Below are 11,671 nucleotides of genomic sequence, written 5' to 3' on the forward strand. Positions count from 1 at the left end.
TTCCGCTTCGCTCCACAGGTAGTATCACATTTTCATTTCACTTCATTACAGTACAACGGTTTGATTTGTTTGATCGTAGCTAGCTAGCTACATAGCCGTCTTTGTCAAAGACAATTGGGTAGTCTAGAGCGATTTTCTAGGTTAGCTAGCCAGCTATTGTCGTTCTTTTAACGTAACGTAACGTAATCATCACTGCTAGCTAGCCAGCTAGCCCCCGAATAGCAGCACTGTAGAAACTATTACACTCAACGGAACGACTTGATTAGTGTAGTGTCAACAACGCAGCCACTGCCAGCTAGCCTACAAAGTCAACAACGCAGCCACTGCCAGCTAGCCTACTCCAGCAGTACTGTATCATTTCAATCATTTTAGTCAATAAGATTCTTGCTACGTAAGCTTAACTTTCTGAACATTCGAGACGTGTAGTCCACTTGTCATTCCAATCTCCTTTGCATTAGCGTAGCCTCTTCTGTAGCCTGTCAACTATGTGTCTATCTATCCCTGTTCTCTCCTCTCTGCACAGGCCATACGCTCCACACCGCGTGGCCGCGGCCACCTAATCTGGTGGTCCCAGCGCGCACGACCCACGTGGAGTTCCAGGTCTCCGGTAGCCTCTGGAACTGCCGATCTGCGGCCAACAAGGCAGAGTTCATCTCAGCCTATGCCTCCCTCCAGTCCCTCGACTTCTTGGCACTGACGGAAACATGGATCACCACAGATAACACTGCTACTCCTACTGCTCTCTCTTCGTCCGCCCACGTGTTCTCGCACACCCCGAGAGCTTCTGGTCAGCGGGGTGGTGGCACCGGGATCCTCATCTCTCCCAAGTGGTCATTCTCTCTTTCTCCCCTTACCCATCTGTCTATCGCCTCCTTTGAATTCCATGCTGTCACAGTTACCAGCCCTTTCAAGCTTAACATCCTTATCATTTATCGCCCTCCAGGTTCCCTCGGAGAGTTCATCAATGAGCTTGATGCCTTGATAAGCTCCTTTCCTGAGGACGGCTCACCTCTCACAGTCCTGGGCGACTTTAACCTCCCCACGTCTACCTTTGACTCATTCCTCTCTGCCTCCTTCTTTCCACTCCTCTCCTCTTTTGACCTCACCCTCTCACCTTCCCCCCTACTCACAAGGCAGGCAATACGCTCGACCTCATCTTTACTAGATGCTGTTCTTCCACTAACCTCATTGCAACTCCCCTCCAAGTCTCCGACCACTACCTTGTATCCTTTTCCCTCTCGCTCTCATCCAACACTTCCCACACTGCCCCTACTCGGATGGTATCGCGCCGTCCCAACCTTCGCTCTCTCTCCCCCGCTACTCTCTCCTCTTCCATCCTATCATCTCTTCCCTCTGCTCATACCTTCTCCAACCTATCTCCTGATTCTGCCTCCTCAACCCTCCTCTCTTCCCTTTCTGCATCCTTTGACTCTCTATGTCCCCTATCCTCCAGGCCGGCTCGGTCCTCCCCTCCCGCTCCGTGGCTCGACGACTCATTGCGAGCTCACAGAACAGGGCTCCGGGCAGCCGAGCGGAAATGGAGAAAACTCGCCTCCCTGCGGACCTGGCATCCTTTCACTCCCTCCTCTCTACATTTTCCTCCTCTGTCTCTGCTGCTAAAGCCACTTTCTACCACTCTAAATTCCAAGCATCTGCCTCTAACCCTAGGAAGCTCTTTGCCACCTTCTCCTCCCTCCTGAATCCTCCTCCCCCCCCCTCCTCCCTCTCTGCAGATGACTTCGTCAACCATTTTGAAAAGAAGGTCGACGACATCCGATCCTCGTTTGCTAAGTCAAACGACACCGCTGGTTCTGCTCACACTGCCCTACCCTGTGCTCTGACCTCTTTCTCCCCTCTCTCTCCAGATGAAATCTCGCTTCTTGTGACGGCCGGCCGCCCAACAACCTGCCCGCTTGACCCTATCCCCTCCTCTCTTCTCCAGACCATTTCCGGAGACCTTCTCCCTTACCTCACCTCGCTCATCAACTCATCCCTGACCGCTGGCTACGTCCCTTCCGTCTTCAAGAGAGCGAGAGTTGCACCCCTTCTGAAAAAACCTACACTCGATCCCTCCGATGTCAACAACTACAGACCAGTATCCCTTCTTTTTTTTCTCCAAAACTCTTGAACGTGCCGTCCTTGGCCAGCTCTCCCGCTATCTCTCTCAGAATGACCTTCTTGATCCAAATCAGTCAGGTTTCAAGACTAGTCATTCAACTGAGACTGCTCTTCTCTGTATCACGGAGGCGCTCCGCACTGCTAAAGCTAACTCTCTCTCCTCTGCTCTCATCCTTCTAGACCTATCGGCTGCCTTCGATACTGTGAACCATCAGATCCTCCTCTCCACCCTCTCCGAGTTGGGCATCTCCGGCGCGGCCCACGCTTGGATTGCGTCCTACCTGACAGGTCGCTCCTACCAGGTGGCGTGGCGAGAATCTGTCTCCTCGCCACGCGCTCTCACCACTGGTGTCCCCCAGGGCTCTGTTCTAGGCCCTCTCCTATTCTCGCTATACACCAAGTCACTTGGCTCTGTCATAACCTCACATGGTCTCTCCTATTGCTATGCAGACGACACACAATTAATCTTCTCCTTTCCCCCTTCTGATGACCAGGTGGCGAATCGCATCTCTGCATGTCTGGCAGACATATCAGTGTGGATGACGGATCACCACCTCAAGCTGAACCTCGGCAAGACGGAGCTGCTCTTCCTCCCGGGGAAGGACTGCCCGTTCCATGATCTCGCCATCACGGTTGACAACTCCATTGTGTCCTCCTCCCAGAGCGCTAAGAACCTTGGCGTGATCCTGGACAACACCCTGTCGTTCTCAACTAACATCAGGCGGTGGCCCGTTCCTGTAGTTTCATGCTCTACAACATCCGCAGAGTACGACCCTGCCTCACACAGGAAGCGGCGCAGGTCCTAATCCAGGCACTTGTCATCTCCCGTCTGGATTACTGCAACTCGCTGTTGGCTGGGCTCCCTGCCTGTGCCATTAAACTGGTGTTCAACCTTCCCAAGTTCTCTCACGTCACCCCGCTCCTCCGCTCTCTCCACTGGCTTCCAGTTGAAGCTCGCATCCGCTACAAGACCATGGTGCTTGCCTACGGAGCTGTGAGGGGAACGGCACCGCAGTACCTCCAGGCTCTGATCAGGCCCTACACCCAAACAAGGGCACTGCGTTCATCCACCTCTGGCCTGCTCGCCTCCCTACCACTGAGGAAGTACAGTTCCCGCTCAGCCCAGTCAAAACTGTTCGCTGCTCTGGCCCCCCAATGGTGGAACAAACTCCCTCACGACGCCAGGACAGCGGAGTCAATCACCACCTTCCGGAGACACCTGAAACCCCACCTCTTTAAGGAATACCTAGGATAGGATAAAGTAATCCTTCTCACCCCCCCTTAAATGTTTGAAAAAATATAACTTTTTGCCTTGTCATTATGGGGTATTGTGTGTAGATTGGTGAGGGGGGAAATGGTTTAATCCATTTTAGAATAAAGCTGTAACCTAAAAAAATGTGGGGGAAAAAATCAAAGGGTCTGAATACTTTCCGAAGACACTGTATATATTTATATCACAGATTGTGGTCCGGAAGCTAACTTCCTGGAATTCTATCCATTTTGCCATGGTGTTTTGTACTGCGTATTTGAAAACTGTATACTTAACATAGCTCATTCTATTATTTCTACTACTGTACATTGCATTGATTTATTTGACCAGGTAAGATGACTGAGAACACATTCTCATGTACAGCAAGAACCTAGGGAATAGTTACAGGGGGATGAATGAGCCAATTGGATGCTGGGGATGATTAAGTGGCCATGATGGTAAGAGGGCCAAATTGGGAATTTAGCCAGGACACCGGGGTTAACACCCCTAGAGTCCACAGAGAGACAGGATACCCGTTTAACCTCCCATCGGAAAGACGGAATCTACATAGAGCAATGTACCCAATCACTGCCCTGGGTCATTGGGATATTTTTTATTTTAGACCAGAGGAAAGAGGGCCTCTTACTGGCACTCCAACAGCATCTGGTATCCAATCCAGGGACTAACCCTGCAAAGTTACAGAGGCAAGCCAGCAGTGGGATGCAGGGTGGTACTTTCTAAGAATGTTATTTAAAAACATACATTCTGTCCTCAGACTGTTAAGAAAACTTTGGTTAAGTTCAGAGAACATTCTTAAAATGTTATTGAAAAACATATACATTCCATTCTCAGCATCAGTTCTGTATCTTGTTAAGTGTTTTCGGGTGTGTTGGCCTCGCCCACTAAATGGCCAAACCTGATCTTAATAAGTTCTTGTTCTCTTTGAAATTAGGTTTGTTTGGACAGACTTTGAACAGCTTTGTATGAGTAAAGAAACAAGGCATGCTAGCTCAATATTGGTGGTGCTGTGGACTAATTCCCAGTGGTGTAAAGCACTTAAGTAAAAATACTTTAAAGTACTACTTAAGTCATTTTGGGGGGTGGGGTATCTGTACTTTACTCTAGGTTCAAATCTCACTGATGCTGTCACAATAAAAAAAGTGTTTGCATGATTCACGCCTAAGGAAATGAATTTCCATGTTTTCTAAATGTGCTTGGAATTCAAAAAAGTTAACCCAAAATAAGCTAATAATCAGCGTTATTGAAACATTCAGTGTAAGTTAAGAATTTATTCAAAAACTCCAAATAACCTCTCATTTCTGTTCTCATGCAAACACTTAATAAAACCTCCCAGGAAAACTTTAATAGAACCAGAGTAAAACATTCTCAGAACCTCTCTGCAACCTAAAAATAAACATTATCAGAACAGGCGAAATGTTCACTTCCATTCTCAGAACATTTAAAAAACGTTAATATTTACCTGTCAGGAAACTCATGGCTTCGTTCCCAGAACTAATGGGAAATTAAAAACGTTAATAAATTGGTTAATAAATTGTGTTATGATAAACTGTAGGGTATTCTCTTAGGAGAACCTCTGTGTGTGTGTGTGTGTGTGTGTGTGTGTGTGTGTGTGTGTGTGTGTGTGTGTTAACACAATTTGAGTGATGTGCCCTGCAGACACTATCAGAAAGCAGAAACTGCCTACGCTCATACTCCTCCTGTCTGGGTCCCACTGTGACTGTCTGAGGTTCTGAGAACACAAGGCCAAGTCAGGCCTGATGGAGACCACCACCTGGCAGAAGATGCTTAGACTTGTTGTGAAATGTCACCTTGATATGAACCTATACCTATATAAGCTGCAGGATGTCTTCGACACCTCGCAGAACCTGGGGAGAGCCATCATATACTATACTCTGTACCAGCAGTTGTATTACTAAAGAAGAATCGAAATACTTCAACAAAGAGTCTGTGTTTCCTTTCTACTACCAAATATATAAGTTTGATAATTATATAGGCCTGAACATCTGTTGAAGAAATTGACCAACAGAATCACATCTGCTAGCTGGGTATCTTTTCAAGTTATTGTTTTAGAAATCAAGCTCTGGAAGGTATAACACGTTCACATTAAAAGGTATTTCTATTCTGATCCTTACAAAATTACACCTGTTTTAGTGACTGATGGCACTTTTCAAAAATTCTATGACATGTCCCATGATCAGAAACTTTCTTATCGAGATAGTATATTAAAACACATATCTGCACCAAAACAAATTACAGAAAGCATTGTGTCCTACATATGATAAGGACAGACATACACAAGAAATGTAATATTAATTAAAAATAACTTTATTGAAAGAATAAGGTTAGGGAAATATATTTTCATTCAAACCTGATAACAAAGTGCATGTTAGAGCCCTCATTACTATCATAACCGTAACATCCAACACAACTGCTTGCCCTCGCATTCAGGTGACAAACAAGCAAACCACATCTTATTCTCCTTTCTATCTTTCCTGTAACAAAGTAAACATTTACATTTACATTACATTTACATCATAAACCATTTCTAGAGTCATCCTCAAGTACACTGAAGTTTCACTCTTTCTGTTCTGACAATCAACCAAATGTTAGCTTGTTCTTTGATCTGTTTGTGCTATATTAGCCAACTCCTATGGAAACATGGCATGACAACTATCATACATAAGAAATGGGATCATGAATGGAAGGGAATTGTGCAGTTATCAACCTGTTTTCAAGGTGACAAAGTAACATTTTACAATCCCAATTTTTTGGGGGAAAATATGTAACAATTTAATATATGATAGTCCATAACTGAAATATGTATGATTGTGTTTTCCTGTAAGTAGTAAGGTCACAAACCAGCTAGACCAGACAGGATGATTTAATTACCAATCTGACCACAAAGCCTGAGCTTTCATAGTAATCCAATTTATTATCATAAGGTTGGACAAAATACCAAAGGTGCTGCTTGTTCATCCTCGTTGATTCACTTGTGTAGGAGAGGCAGGTTCTTTCTATGCTGAAAGACCAATTCCAGAAAAATAGGTTACAGTTAAACATGTATTCATTCATCTCCTATAGCTGGTTATTGCCTGTTGACAGCTGCAGATGTAATTCAATTAAGTACAAGCTTGGGCTCTCGAGTGGCGCAGCGCTCTAAGGCACTGCATCTCAGTGCAAGAGGCGACACTACAGCCTGGTATCACATCCAGCCGTGATTGGAAGTCCCAATGGCGCACAATTGGCCCAGCGTCGTCTGGGTTTGGCAGTGGTTGTAAATAAGAATTTGTTCTGAACTGACTTGCCACGTTAAATAAAGGATAAAAAAATAACGTGACAGAGACAAAATACAATATGGAAATTACTTAATGGGGTATGGCCTCATCTCCGATGAATGCTAATGACATATGCTGGTGCCCTTTTGCTGGGAAAGTTAAACGAGCATTCAGACCAGTCTTCCTGATTGAACTTTCGTAAACTACATTGGAATTTACAGAGGTTGCCTGCCCAATACTTAGCCTGCTTTCAGTCAAACCAAGCACTGGCAGACACAAGATAACTAGCTAGATTTTTAAAAAAAACATTTAACTTCATAATAGCCCTTATGCACATTCCATGATCGAACGTTCTAAACACACAGTTTGGCAATTTCCAGTCAGTCTAGTTGTTATCGACGATATAACGTTACTACCACTATGTCGCAGTTTTTTTATTAGGGGTCTTCAGGACTTGCCTCAAATTAATATTAATGATGTACATTGAATTGTTAAATCAGCCTCCGAGACTCCAGCTCGCAAGAATGAAAAGGGGTTCAAGATGTATATAGGAAGCTACATAGACAACTATGAAGGTGAGTACCAAATCAATGACAGATATGACGTTAGCTAGCTACAATCATTAGCTAGCTAATTTAACAATTAACTGTAGCTAGCTAGTTACTTCGTACAATTATGTAACGTTGACAGAATCTACCTGAGAATGTGTATTTTCGTTAGCTTGGTTGCTAGCTATATTTGCTAGCTAAAAATAATTGTTATTCATGTCTTCTACACAGTATCTAACAAAGATACATTGACATGGGGAGATCACCGTGAGGGCTGCCTGTCACAGGTCCATGAGGAAGAGTGAAAAGCCGCACAGCATGAGAGTAGGGAAAGGTCAGCTACTAGGGACCTTGTTAAACATCTGCTGTGAGACACTGTCATCGGGGTCAAAATGTGTTGGAGACAGTATCAACGTTTAATCTTATCAGTAGATAGATATTAATGATGGGTCCCAATCCCAATTTAGAATTGCCCACTTAACAGGTTATTTGGTAAAGATCTGTTGGTGCAGTGTTTGGTAATTGTGTTACTGAGAGACAATCTATTCCTGTATAGTTAAATGAGTCCGTAGTTAAGAAGACTAGACACTACTATGTTTATTGTTATTTATGGGCCGCATCATTCTTGTTTCTCACTTCAGTCTTTCATCACACTTATCTTCAGATGGTGTTAAAGCACTCCGTACCAGTGATAGTTCTCTCTACAAAGCACTCAATGGATACATGCCTGACATGAACTTTCTCCGCATCTCAGAAACGTATGCCAACTTTTCTCCACTTCCTGCCCCTCTTGTGACAACAATGGAAATGTCAGCTGACGTGCCCCTGGTTGAGTCCTCCTTTGGGCCAGTGCAATGCGGCAGTGTTCTGTCCTATCAGCTTCCACAGCCAAAGACCCATGAAATTGTGAAGATTGCCAATGCCTCTTCACCAATACTTCCATTAGTTGGCTTCAGGCTTCCCAGTGTGCTTATGTCCTTAGCCATCAGGAGCAGTTCCACCTCAAGGCATTAGAGACAACCTACGAGATGTCACAAAGTCGAGGTTGCTACAAGGGAGCAGAGCAGCAGCCCGGAATGGCATCAGCTCAGGAAAATGAGAATAACATCCTTTCGTTTCCGAGAGGTTTGCCATGTCTGGGGAGAGACCTCAGCTAACCACCTAGCTGAGCGGATGTTCAAGGGATCTGGTATGCAGACCATGGAGATGAAGAGGGGGCTAGCCATGGAGCCAGTGGCTGTACAGGGATCTGGTATGCAGACCATGGAGATGAAGAGGGGGCTAGCCATGGAGCCAGTGGCTGTACAGGGATCTGGTATGCAGACCATGGAGATGAAGAGGGGGCTAGCCATGGAGCCAGTGGCTGTACAGGGATCTGGTATGCAGACCATGGAGATGAAGAGGGGGCTAGCCATGGAGCCAGTGGCTGTACAGGGATCTAGTATGCAGACCATGGAGATGAAGAGGGGGTATAGCCATGGAGCCAGTGGCTGTACAGGGATCTGGTATGCAGACCATGGAGATGAAGAGGGGGCTCTGGTCCATGGAGCCAGTGGCTGTACAGGGATCTGGTATACAGACCATGGAGATGAAGAGGGGGCTAGCCATGGAGCCAGTGACAGTGACTGTACAGGAGTACTGCACACTGAAGAATGTTAACTTCTTTCCGTGTGGCTACGTAGTGCACCAAGATGCTCCGTGGTTAGGATCCTCTCCAGATGGAATCATATTTGATCCCAGTGTGAGACCACACTTTGGACTCTTAGAGGTCAAGTTATGTTGACTGCCCTTACCTAAAGATACAGAATGGAGAGCTGAAGTTGAAGAGATCTCATGCTTACTACTGGCAGGTGCAAGGTAAAATCCTTCTCACAGGTAGTAGCTGGTGTGACTTTGTCATCTGTGCACAGGAGGACATCCTAGTTGAAAGGATATTTAAAGATCTACAGGCTTAAACTATAAGAGGGAAGGTTGACCACTTATTTTTACCACTACTTGCAGAAGTGTCTCTCACACCTGAATGGATCCCCTGCATGGGTGCCAAGTTTAGTGGTTTTATGAAAAATATGTATTGATGTTCTTGTGAAGAAATCTACAGTAGAATAGATTTGTTTAAAAAAAAAACATTTCAGTAAATGTTCAACAGTTCAGTTAATTAATTACACATCTCTAACATTGTATTCAATCTTGCATTCTGGCTGTACTGTGTTTACTTGATTTCTTTCCCCCACCCCTGTTACTCATTGCCTAATTAAAGCCAATACAAGCTCCACACAAACTGATATTCACTACAGCACAAATTGATACATGTCGTAGATAAACAAATTATTATTTTGCTTCTAGTAAATAAACAAGTACATTTACACTGGCTTGGCCCATGCTCTGGACCGGATCAGAGACGGCACAGTCCATAGGCAGCGCACCGTGTTCTTCATCCCCCTCAGTCGGAGCAGGAGGTTTCAGTCTTCTTTCCCAAACGCCAGATCTCTTTTGAATTTGCCAGTTCCACGCGAAGACAGTAGGAACAACACCTCTTTTTAGGTATTGCCTTGACAGTAAAGTTGTCACGACGTACTGCCACTAACCACCTTTATCTGAGCTCTACATCGACTGGGAAACGATGGAAACTCACAATACCAGTACGTTAGCGTAACTGCGTTCAAACAGGGCTGCAATGAAAACGAATGTGCCTACAACTAATATGTTAGCGTCAAACTTTGACAAGGCAATGGACAAATGTTTGAGACGAGCTGAAAAAAACAGACCTCTTCTGGCGCAATCTTTACTTTGTTCCGTGTTACGACGTATCGTACGTAGTTTAATGTACAACCAACGACCTAGCTATACGTAATGTGTAGCCAATTTAGACAGCTACAATAATAACATCCCGTTTGTACCACTGACGTATATGTTTCGATTAGCATTCGAACCACATTGATTATGAAACATTGAGAATAATGATAAAGATGATGGTAGCAAACGCATGAGCAATCAACATTAACCCAGCTAACTAGCTAGTATGCAGGGTCGTCACTAGTTACCCTGCCATAAAATGTGATTTTAAACCTAATATTGTGCCTAACCGTAAATTCATGTGAAGTTATCATGAATTCTTATAGCCAATTTTGACTGTGTTTGTGCCATCTAGTGGAAACCAGTATAGTATGCAGCTGCCTGTCAGCTAGCCAACGAACCAATAATATGCAGATGACTGACGAACAATAAAGTTGCCTCTGCTCCATCTGTGAATCAACGAGGGTGAACAAACAGTTTAAAGTTTTAAAGTCACGTGCACAAGTACAGTGAAATGCCTTTCTTTGCAAGTTCTAAACCCAACAATGCAGTGGTCAATATCAACGTAGTACTAAAATAACAAGTTAGAACAAAAACACGACACATTTAAATAAGAGGAACATGAGAAAGTAAGAAGCTATGATACAGGGTCAGTTCCTATACCATATTTACAATGTGCAGGGAGACTGGAGTAACAGAGGCAGATATGTATAGGGGTAAGGTGACTAGGCATCATGATGTATGATAAAACAGTAGCAGCAGCGTAAATGAAGATTGTATGTGAGTGTAGAGTCAATAAAAATGTGCGCATGTTATGTGTGTGTTGGAGTGTGAGTGTGCATAGAAAGTGTTTTTTTATATATATTTTTTTATACAAGGGTCAACTCATATGGTCTGTGTAGCCATTTTCTTCGCTATTTAGTAGTATTATGGCTTGGGGATAGAAGCTGTTCAGGAGCCTGTTGTTGTCAGACTTGTACCGCTTGCCGTGCGGGAAGCAGAGAGAACAGTCTATGGCTTGGGTGGCTGAAGTCTAACGATGTTCGTTAAAGCTCGCAAAGCAAACAACTTGATACAGTTGAACAAAAAAGTTATGCAAATGTAGCATCAGCAAAAAATTGTAACATACAGCGGATAGGTGCAGTGAAATATAACGTTAGTCATTTTTTACCTGAGTATGAATGAATTATTCATAGCAAAAGACTGAAAGTAAGCTAAACCATCATTCTCACTCGGCATGAATTTTTATTCTGACTTTCTTGACTGAGCTCTGTCGTCGATGGCACCAGTTGAATTCAAGGCAACAAATTATTGAAAGCTGTAGCTTCACTTTGCATGATGAAAATATGAGTAATCAAACGAGCTGTCATTATTTTTTATATCCACACAGTAGTTTTGGACAAGATGTGTTTTTTACAGAAGAAGGCCCTCTCTCATTCAAGAGTAGGAGGGTACATATGCAAATATCAAATGAATAGACAAACGCAAGATGAACGATTATTGGTCCATTATAATCAGATCGCTATGTGACGTTATGTAGCGGCCTCAACTGTCATCCCAAATCGTGTGCCAAAGATAAAATTAAACTTTTTAAAGGCCCAGTGCAGTCAAAAAGGTGATATTCTTATGTTTTATATATATATTTCCACACTATAAGGTTGGCATAA

The sequence above is a fragment of the Oncorhynchus masou genome, chromosome 13 (assembly GCF_036934945.1).
Source record: "Oncorhynchus masou masou isolate Uvic2021 chromosome 13, UVic_Omas_1.1, whole genome shotgun sequence".
NCBI lineage: Eukaryota > Metazoa > Chordata > Actinopteri > Salmoniformes > Salmonidae > Oncorhynchus > Oncorhynchus masou.